The sequence below is a fragment of the Lampetra fluviatilis genome, chromosome 77, assembly GCF_964198595.1.
Source record: "Lampetra fluviatilis chromosome 77, kcLamFluv1.1, whole genome shotgun sequence".
NCBI classification, from domain to species: Eukaryota; Metazoa; Chordata; class Hyperoartia; order Petromyzontiformes; family Petromyzontidae; genus Lampetra; species Lampetra fluviatilis.
Window position 1 is genome coordinate 3,203,038 of NC_136351.1, and position 11,558 is coordinate 3,214,595.

Consider the following 11,558-nt stretch of genomic DNA (forward strand, 5'->3'; position numbering starts at 1 on the left):
AGGGTCGGGATCGAACCCACGACCTCCTTCATACCAGGCGAGGTAGTCAACATCTCCTAGCCACCGTAGCGTCCTGTGTCGTCGTATTGATAGTTCAATGTTAATGTGGCATTGCATTGAGGCACTGGTGCTGTGCCGTGTTCTCGTGGTGTTGTTTTGGGGCTGATTTGTTGTAGTTGTTGCTGTCTTGATCAATAAATGTATTTATGAACTATGTATATGTGTCGTGGGCCAATAACTAGAGGAGAGTCGATCTGAGGCAACACGTATTTTTTTAAACAAATAATCCCTAACACAAAGGGGTAACAGCCCCTTCTACCCGATACGCCCCTCACTGGCTATTCTAACCATTACTGAGTGAAGCTTGTTGGTCTTCACTGGTATAGAAGCTGGAGCCGACCCTTGCCAGGGGTTCTGCTCTGCCCATCGGGCTCTACTCCTCAGGAGGCTCTTGATCGTCGGGTGGACGACGACTGCCTGGACCGTTCAGAGATCTGGCTTTTATAGAAGTCCGTGGCTTACTCCGCCCCAGCCACGCCTTTCTTCCAGGACCTTCCACCGGGTCCTGGGAGGTTGACGTCACCCCCCAACCCCCTTCTCGGGGTCTGGGGTCTGCGTCCCAGGATCCGTTTTCCCATCGGGGTTACCGTTGGCCCTTTGGGCCACAGTCCCTTGACACTGGGCTCAGTCACACTACCGCCCCCTATTGACACGTGTGGGATACTACCGACTGACAGCATGGCGAGTGCATAATAATACCTCTATATATGTAGCGACGTGTTGCACTCCTATCTCGTGAGGAGTGTTTTGAGTGTTCGCTGGTGTAACTTTGTTGAACCCTGTTCTACGTACTGGACGTCTGTGATGAAGCGCTTCGTAGCTTTTCGAATTACTGCAGTCTGAAGGAACATTCTGACTGAATCATGGAGGGGGAGAGACAGCGACCGCGTTGTGAGAGTTCCATATGAAGTTAGACTCAATAATTATTGTAAACATTCCATTTATTTCGCGCTTTTCATCAAGGATCTCAAAGCGCTGTACAGGACATAGCAGTCGCAGCAGACACTCAACATGAAAGCAATCATATTTTATCATGGGACCTCCTTTGCCAGTACCAAAATATGAGAATAGGTTTTCCCCTTTTTTCTGGCAACAAAACAGGTGTTAAGATGTTAAAACACCAACCTGAAACCTTTTACAAGGAATAATGTCTGCATTAACCACAATACTTGTGGGCAGAATGCAAGCAAAAAACGTACTCTGATCATTTGTGCATTGTCTTTAAAACTGATTGGTCCACACCTGAGAAAGCTTTCTTTGAGTCTCGTCTCTAAACGGTGTTAGACCAGAGGATGCCAGTGTTAGACCAGACCTGTTTTGTTGCCAGAAAATAGGGGAAAACCTATTCTAAGCAATAATATTATAAATACATTTTAAGAATCCATTTACTGAGTGAACTAAAAGATTACCAAGCGGTATACACCTCGTGGGAGATCGTTCCATAGTTCCTGGGGGAGTGCGACATGGGGACAACTCTCAGTCGCCCGTAAAGCTAAGCCTCGACCCGGGAATGCAGGGAAAAAGATCTTCACCCCCCACAACTTAGGGACCTTGAGGGGATACACGGGGTGCAGCAAGTCAGTGGTGTAGGCTGGGGCAAGGTGAGTTTAAGATGTTGTAGTTGGAGGGCTGTCGCGACCAATATTACGCTATGTAACACAATTTTCGTTCCTGGGTATGTTATTTCGTAATTGCGTATGCCTAAAAAGTCTAGAAAATGGCTGTTATTCACCACAAACTTTTCTTTTGTAACCAGGACAGTGATATTTTGAAATTTACCTATTTTCAATGAGAAAAAGGGCGAATGTGTCTTTTCGTTCACAAAGTCAGAAAAAAACTACATATGAATACAAATTAACATGTATTTATACTAAAGTAATGCAAAAATGACTACAAAAGATTTAGACACAAAGGCACACAGTGTTAGCCATAAGAGAGGTATTTGCTGGGTTCGAACGCGTAAGTATAAATGTGTCGTTAAACCCGCCACCACACGACACAGCCAATTAGTAAGGTTGTTGTCACGTTCCTAGTTCAGCAGACCGGTTGTGTGTTGGAAGTAAACCCACTTCTACATTTACAATTGTAGTGGCATCGGTGGAGGCCACTGCATGAGGTATAAGCCGGCCTGTGTGAGGCACGATGCGCGTCGCTAGCACCAGCCACATGCAGTGCCAGACTCTGGTGGTTAGGGTAACGAGAGTGTCAGGGATGGTGCAGGGATTCACTGGGGGCCATGGCGCTCCAGGTGAACCCGGAAGCCTGGCGACCGAAGGTACCGGCCAAGGGGCCCCAAGGAGGGGGCTGGGGGGACCACGGGACCAGGACCAGGTCCCTCTCGAAGGCTCGAGAAGGGAGGCGTGGCTAGGGGCGGAGGAAGCCCCGGGACTGGTAATATAAGCCGAACCCCTGAACGGATCGAGGGGCTGTTGCAAGACTGAAGACAGAAGCCGTCACCCGGAGAAGACCTGCCTGACTACAGGACCCGGACCTGAGCCAGGGTCCGGTCCGGGATAGCCACCCCGTGTGAGCGAGGGTTAGCTAGGGTGAGCTAGGGTTAGCTAGGGTGAGCTAGGGTTAGCTAGGGTGAGCGAGGGTTAGCTAGGGTGAGCGAGGGTTAGCTAGGGTGAGCTAGGGTTAGCTAGGGTGAGCTAGGGTTAGCTAGGGTTAGCAAGGTGAGCTAGGGTGAGCTAGGGTTAGCTAGGGTGAGCTAGGGTGAGCGAGGGTTAGCTAGGGTGAGCTAGGATTAGCTAGGGTGAGCTAGAGTTAGCTAGGGTGAGCGAGGGTTAGCTAGGGTGAGCTAGGGTTAGCTAGGGTGAGCTAGGGTGAGCGAGGGTTAGCTAGGGTGAGCTAGGGTTAGCTAGGGTGAGCTAGGGTTAGCTAGGGTGAGCGAGGGTTAGCTAGGGTGAGCTAGGGTTAGCTAGGGTGAGCTAGGGTTAGCTAGGGTTAGCTAGGGTGAGCTAGGGTGAGCTAGGGTTAGCTAGGGTGATCTAGGGTGAGCTAGGGTGAGCCAGGGTTAGCTAGGGTGAGCTAGGGTGAGCTAGGATTAGCTAAGGTTAGCTAGCCCGTGGGAGATACCTCCTTAGGACAGCTGGTGAAGGGGGCAGTTCTTCCCCTTCGTGTTTTAGGGCTTATTGTGAAATAACGTGATGCCTCCAAAGATGTCTCTGCCTCCCTTGTGTGAACCACTTTACAATTACTCTCCAACACACAACCGGTTTAGTGCTGTTCTAGTGACGAATTGGCATGTTTTTTTGCGTCACAAACCCCTTACTGATTGGCTGTGTCGGGTGGTGGCGGGTTTAACGACACAACATTTTTCTTCTTGGTTCTTTCGGTAAAGTCACGTAGAATGGAAATAATAAAAAAATTAAAATAAAACATAAAATAATTCTCACGACATTCAGACTCTGTCTTCTCGACAGACCTGTTCTCCACCTGAGGACGGCTGCTTGCGTTGTGGCCGAAACGTCGTGACAATTATTTTATTATGTTTTATTTTATTAGTTTATTATTTCCATTCTACGTGACTTTACCGAAAGAACCAAGAAGATGAATCCCTGCAGTCACGAAAGCTTTAAATCGAGACACAACATTTTTTTTACGCGATCTAACCCAAAAAAACCTCTATTATAGGGCAAGGTGGTTCACTGCTTTGTACAGTAATGATAGGAATTATCAGAGTGGAAGTCAACACGTTATAACAATCGTTGCCATTATGGAGCGTCTTTATTTTATTCATTCCACAATCTCTGCATATTTAAACGAAGCTATTTTTTTATTTTTCCAGGTAAGGCCCACTGAGCTATGTCGTTATTTTCCAGAAGCGACCTGGCCATCACAAATGATTGCAGCTCAACCAAGTGGCTGATCATGCCGACATTTATAGCAGAAGCCAAATACTCTAAACGCATGTTTCTAAATGTGGAGGGGAAAACCGGAAGACACGGAGAAAAATGCACGCGACCACAGGTAAAGAGATACGCAAACTCCAAATATACAGCAGCAGGCATCGTCAGGGTCAGGATCAAACCCACGACCTCCTGCATACGAGGAGAGGGAGTTAACATCTTCTAGCCACCGTGGCGTCAGGGTAGGGATTTAACCCACGACCTCCTGCATACCAGGCGAGGTAATTAACATCTCCTAGCCACCGTGGCGTCAGGGTTGGGATCGAACCCATGACCTCCTGCATACCAGGTGAGGTAGTTAACATCTCCTTGCCACTGTGGTGAGAGGAGGATGAAGGGGACCGGGGTTTGGGTTGAACAATTTTCTATCGGATAGCAGCAGCGGCAGCGGCAGCAGCTATGACACCGTCAGGAAACAAACGGAGAAGAGAATAGTGTGGCAGAAAGATATGGCCACTACTTGAGCGTATTGGGCACATAACAAAAGACGAAATGTGCAGAGGACAGTTGATGACGATATTTTTTTTGTAATTCAATTGTGTTACCCATTTGGGTTCAAATGTTATGCGATCGTCAGTCTTCTCTCGCTGTCGAGTCAACCTACGGCGACGTTACATTCGGGGCACCTCGCACGTTGTGAGACGACACATTGGACCACGTTCGAGTCGTAACAGCCAACACAACTCAACGAGTAACCGCGAGTAACTGTATAGACTTGGGTAGTTAGACGACTCTATTCTGAGACAACATAGCTTCTAGTCTAAAGACATCTCGAAGAAGATGGAAAGGTGATGACGACGATGGCGATTCCCCACACCAACAGCCCCCAGGTCCGGGTCGCGCCGCCTCTTATGCCTCGCCCGATCCGGCCACGCCCATATTCTCGAATTCTCCTCACCGCACGTGGCTCTGTCAATCTCCGCCCTTATTACACTTCCCCGCCATTGGATCCCGTGCTCCCCCTCACGTGACCCTGTCAACGCTTGTCCCATCAATCATCATTAGCAAGTACATTAGTAACCATGGTCCCGAGGAACCATACTATCCCTCTATCGCTCCGTACTGTCTTTACAATAGTGTCGTAGTAGCGTAGTAGTAGTAGCGTTGCAGTAACAGTGTCGTAGTAGCGTAGTAGTAGAAGCGTTGCAGTAATAGTGTCGTAGTAAATTTTGATTTAAAGCTTTCATGACTGCAGGGATTCATCTTCTTGGTTTTTTCGGTAAAGTCACGTAGAAGGGAAGTAATAAAATAATAAAAATAAAACATAATAAAATTATTCTCACGACGTTTCGGCCACAACGCAAGCAGCCGTCCTCAGGTGAAAACCAGGTCCGTCGAGGCGACAGCGTAGTAGTAGTAGCGTTGCAGTACCAGTGTTGTGGTGTTGTAGTAGCGTAGTAGTAGTAGCGTAATAGTAGCATAGTAGTAGTAGCATAGTAGTAGTAGCATAGTAGTAGTAGCGTAGTAGTAGTAGCATTATAGTAGTCGCGTAGTAATAATAGCGTAGTACTAATAGCGTAGTAGTAGTAGCGTAGTAGTAGTAGCATAGTAGTAGTAACGTAGTAGTAGGAGTATCGACAAGCCCCGATTATTGCAACTCGCTACTCTACGGGACGTCTGGCAAACAAAACATGAGCAAGCTGCAAGCAGCGAGCACAACATTCCTTGGTGCGTGCCGTGACGGGGTGCTGAAAGATCCCACTACGTGTCCGTCCGATGCTCGCCGAGCTGCATTGGCTGCCGAGCGAATGCAGCGTTATTGTTATCCATAATAGAGGTGTTTTTATTAGATCGCGTAAATATATAAATGTGTCGTGAAAACCCGCCACCACCCGACACAGCCAACTAGTAAGGGTTGTCACGTAAACAGAACATGCCAGTTCGTCACTAGTACAGCACGCCGGTGTGTTGGAGAGCCAAAATGTGCTGTACTAGTGACGAATTGGCATGTTCTGTTTACGTGACAACCCTTACTAGTTGGCTGTGTCGGGTGGTGGCGGGTTTTCACGATACATTTATATATTTACACGATCTAACCCAAAAACCTCTATTATGGATGACATTGGTCGCGACAGCCTACGTGTTATTGTTACCATAAGATCATCGCACTCATTGCACACACAAATTGCTTGCCACAAATGAGCCACAATAGTTCGCTCGCTGATCTCGTCAAGGAGCTATAAACCATCATCACTTGCCACTCCGCTCATCCTCACAGCAGCAGCAGCATCGGTTTTTGGCTGCATCATCGCGCTGGCGCTTGCAGATGCGCTGCTTCTGCGTTCATCTGGAACGCTCTTCCGATGTTTGGAAGCCACTGGGAGCTATGCAACGTTTAAATCATTATTGAGATTTACAAACACACTTCTTTAGGTGCGATGGGTTGACTGACTGAGATGACTGGCCGATGCACCACCTGCACCTCCTACTGTGCCAAATTCCTGTGTTTTAGCTGCCCGGCGCTCCGCTCGTTGTTGTGAGCCTCGCTCCTCTGCCTTCCGTTGTTGATGGAGGGCGACTGCCTCCAACTGCCCAGTAGTGTCCTTCACGAGCCTCCTCCACAGAGGCCGATCTTGACACCACTGGTACCAGTCATCGGCAAGTCCACTAAGCTCCACGTCCTCTTCTCTAGCCCGTGCCACGCTCGTTTAGCCCCCTCTATCTGGCCGAACAAAAGCCGTTTAGGCATGCGGTGGCTGGATTTGTGAGCTCCTCACACAATCCAGCCTGGTTAAACTCAGGATTTATGGTAGGCAGGCCAGCCTTAATGTTTCTAACCAGTGAAGATGTTCCATTAGGGAGGTCCACGTTTCGCAAGCATAGAGAAGAGAGGGAATGACCGTGGCCGAGAAGACCTGAAACTTCTTGTGGACAGAACACACACAGCGTTACGCAACTGATGGAAAGATAATGCCGCTCGACTGATTTGGAGTGAGACCTCTGCTGTCAAACCAGAGCTGGTCATGAGCACACTGCCCAGGTATGGAAAACTCTCCATTCCCTCCACAATTGCCCCATCACCAACGGGGAGTTGAGGGGGTGGAGTGTTTGATGGCAAAAAATACCCAGGCAGAATATAAAAACCTATGTCGAGGTATTATTGTGCACTCCCCATGCTGTCAGCTGGTAGTATCCCTCACATGTCAATAGGGGGCGGAAGAGTGACTAAGCCCAGTGTTAAAGGACTATGGCCCAAGGGAGCAACGGCAAACCCTGGGATAATGGATCCAGAGACAAAGACCCCAGACCCCAGGAGGGAGGCTGGGGGATGATGTCACCCTTCCGGGACCTGGTGGAAGGTTCTGGAAGGAAGGCGCGGCCAGGGCGGAGCAAGCCACGGACTTCTATAAAAGCCGGACGTCTGAACGGTCCCGGCAGTCGTCGTCCACCTGAAGATCAAGAGCCTCCTGAGGAGAAGAGCCCGATGGGCAGAGCCGTACCCTTGGCAAGGGTCGGCTCCAGCTTACATACCAGTGAAGACCAACAAGCTTCACTCAGGAAGGGTTAGAATAGCCAGTGAGAGGCGTATTAGTGTATGGGGTGTCCGTTACCCCTTTGTGTTAAGCAGTATTGTTGAATAGTAAGTAATATTTAAAATACTTTTTTAAAAATGAAATGTACCGTACTCGTAATGGCAAAACTCCACGACTCCAGGAAGTGGCCCCCAAGCTTGGCATAACGTAAAGGACCGTGGCCAATTACAGCCAACGTCAGTTGACTGTGGACAATTAGACCCAAGCCAAAACATAACAGAAAAGAAAGGTGGCTTAAAAAAATATTTTTTATTTTTAAGTATAGAATGATAGCATGACATAAGTATACCAAGTTTGCAGTCGATACCATATTAGGAAGTGTGTTAAAATTGAGTTACAATATTTGATGATACGACAACAACAACAGACAGTAAATCTAGATTTGAAGTTTTCGTGACTGCAGGGATCCATACAGTGAGTTAATAGAAAGCCTGTAGAAGTGGGTCCTTACCTGGTGACCTAAGACGTAAAGAGATTGGTTTGTGGCAGGGTCATTGTTTCAGCATTGGGATGTTTGGTTTGGCCAATATCAGTCCCACTGCGTGTGTCTGTGTGTATGTATATGCACCACCTGTGTCGCCTAATCTGCCAACAGAGACTCACACTCACACAGACTCACACAGACACGCACACTCACAGAGCGAGCAGGTGGTCTAGCTGCAGACTCACACACAGACTCACAGAGGGAATCACTCACACAGACTCGCACAGAGACACACCGACTCACACACAGACTCAGAGAGGGAATCACACAGACTCGCATAGAGACACACAGACTCACACACAGCCTCACAGAGACTCACACAGACTCGCACACAGACTCACAGAGACTCACACTCACACAGACTCGCACAGAGACACAGACTCGCGTCGAGTCTCAGATGGGTGTGTTTGTGTTGTGTATGTTGTGTATGGGGAGCGGTAGTTTAGCGACTAGCGCTACGAACCCAGCGACCCGAGTTCGACTCCCGCTCACGGCCAACACCGGTGACGATTATATGAACCGGTCCTGGGCCTCCCCTAGGTAGACTCAACCTCAAATGAGTACCTGGTGCGATGTGTAAACATCGCCACGAGGGGAGACAAAGGTGGCCGGGCGTGGTGCTGGCCACCTCGTGTGCCACCGTGCCGGCCTACATAGGTGCTGCTACTCGCTAACAGCACTTGCCCCTACAGTCTGTTACAGACTACACGGGGGATATTTGTCTTTGCTTAGCTATGGGAGGAGGGGAGCGGTGGTGCAGCGGTTCGCTGCGCTACGGGAACCCCTGCAGAGAAGATCCCGAGTTCGATTCCCGCTCACGGCCAACAACACCAGCCATAGCGGAGGTCCCATGATGAACCAGCGATAGCGATTCTATCTGGACCGGTCCTGGGCCTCCTCGTCCTCATCTTCGGTCGACTCAGCCTCAAATGGGTGCCTGGTGTAGCGGTTGTGTTGTCAACATCGCCACTAGGGAGACAAAGGCGACCAGGCGTGGTGCTGGCCAATCCCCCCCCCCTCGTGTCCCACAGTCAGGGCCGGATTAAATTGTTGTGGGTCCCTGGGCTACAGCTACTGTGAGGCCCCCAGTAATAAACAAAGTTAAGGAAAAATAAATGTTATTTTTACAAGGCTAACAACAAATAAAATTCAGCATTCACAAATTAAATAACTTTTCACTTAATCTCTGGAGGCCCTCCAAATGTGATTTGGGGCCGTCCACAAATGACGTCACGCACCTAGGGGGGGTCAGACATTTGTGACTATGTGTGACGAGGGGGGGGGGGGGAGAAATATGACGTCACATCAAAATTCGCAACTGTAAATAAATATAGACAACACGTTCTACTTAATTAAATATACTTTTTAATACATGTTTTCTCCTACAACATCAAAGTGCAGCGCCACATTAAATACGCACTAAAATGACAATAGTTTAAAGCGATTTGAAACATGTTTTATTTTTTTTGGGGGGGGGGGGGCAGAGCTTTGTGACGTCATATTTTAGGGGGGGTCTGACTTTGTGACGCCGTGTGATGAAGGGAGGGGGGGGTCAAAAATCGTCTAAAATCGCGTGACGTCATTTATGGACGGCCCCTTGTTACAAATGTGATGATGTGGGATGAAGCTGATTTTCACCTCAGCGACTTCGCCAACAAACACAATTGCAGGTTCTGGGGTTCGTGCATAATTCTATCGAACTAAATCTTGACTTGAATCTTTCATCACTGCAGGAATTCATATTCTTTGGGTCTTTCGGTAAAGTCACGTAGATAGGTAAAAAAAACTACGACGTTTCGATCGCAACACAAGCGAACTAGTTCATAAAGCCCGTCTTCGCCAGGCAAACGTTTTAATTAAATATAAGAATGAACCTGATATATTTGTTTTCCAATGTTTATCTACGATCAGACAACTTAAAAACTACTCAAAATATTCGGATTTTTTCCGAAAAAAAAAATTGTTGACGATTTGATTTGTTATATTTACAGAGGTACACCCATCATCGTGAACCGCTTGATTTAAAGATTGTTCTTTTTTGTATTAGACAGAACAAAAATTAATTAACTTAATAGTCTACGAGTGGAAGCTCTCCTATCTTTTACCCTTTTTCTAATTATTCACATGTCAACGTCACAAAATGCGAATTTATTTTCGTTCAAAAACCCGCCTGAATCCCAAATATCTCAAACACAATCAAAGATATAAGCCAAGCAGTGGTTATCGCTGTCTTTTTATTTGCCGTCTAAGGCTCTCTTATCGTACGAAACAAAAAAATCTCGCAATGTTTTATTTTGAACGGTTTCTGAATGACACCGGGCGCAGAACACGTTTATGGGAGCACTCAAAATCGAGATTTGAGGGCCTTAAAATGAAAATGTCGAATTTTCTGATTTCTTTCCCCGCTGTTTGTGTCCTAAAAGCTACCGAATGTCAGCTTCCTACCCTGTCGGGAGTAACCCCAGAGGTTTTTTGAGACGTACAGATTAAGGTCTTTATTTATATAGAAGAGATAGATATAAGATGCAGCTGCTGCTAGAGTTTCAGAATTGTAAGGAGTGCAGTTCTCCTCACAATGAAGTGTTGAGGGGAGTGATGGAGAACGCCGTTATAAGAGCACGGATTTGGCAGTGGCAGGCAAGGTATCATTTGTCGCACGTAATTATATCGGATCCCAACGAATTAAAGAATGTTCCATCATTTAGAGCTCGTCAAAATGTATTTGCAAAACAAATCGGATGGTTACTTATGGCCCACGCTGTATAATAAATGGATGTAGTGTATTATTTATGAATCACAATTTTTTTCGATATCTGAAAATGTATTTATATTGAAGGAATCCGATGAGCTATCAAGCTCTTTGTTGCACTCCTATCTCGTGAGTAGTGTTTTGTGTGTTCGCTGTTGTGACTTTGCTGAGCCCGTGCACCCGTACTGGACATCTGTGATGAAGCGCTTCGTAGCTTTTAGGATTCATTCTGTTTCTCTCGCCACTTCCAGCATGTGACGTCACTCGCGTGTGGGTGTGGATATGACGTCACGCGTTTGCAAGTGGTTGTTGACAAAGCTCTTTTGTCAATATCTGGGGACGTCACGGACATGTCACTAGTGGTGACGTCACACCAGTGTGAGCGTCCCCGTGAGGTCACGCCAGTAACGTCAAGCCAGCGTGAGTAGTAGTGTCACGCCAGACCAAGCAGTGATGACGTCATGTTAGTACGAGTAGTGGTGACGTTACGCCAGTGGGAATACTAGGAGCGTCACGCCCGTGCGAGCAGTCGTAGCATCACGCAAGTGTGAACAGTAGTGACGTCACGACAGTACGGGTAGTGGTGACGTCATGCCCGTGCGAATAGGGATGATGCCACGATGGTACGAGTAGAGGTGACGTCATGCAAGTGCGAACAATAATGACTTCACGTCGGTGCGAGTAGTAAGGTCACGCCAATGCGAGCAGTGGATGACGTCACGCCAGTTGGAGTAGTAGTGACGTCATGTAGTGCGAGCGGTAGTGACATTTTGCCAGTGCGAGAAGGGGACGGACGTCACGCAATAGTACAAGTAGTAGTG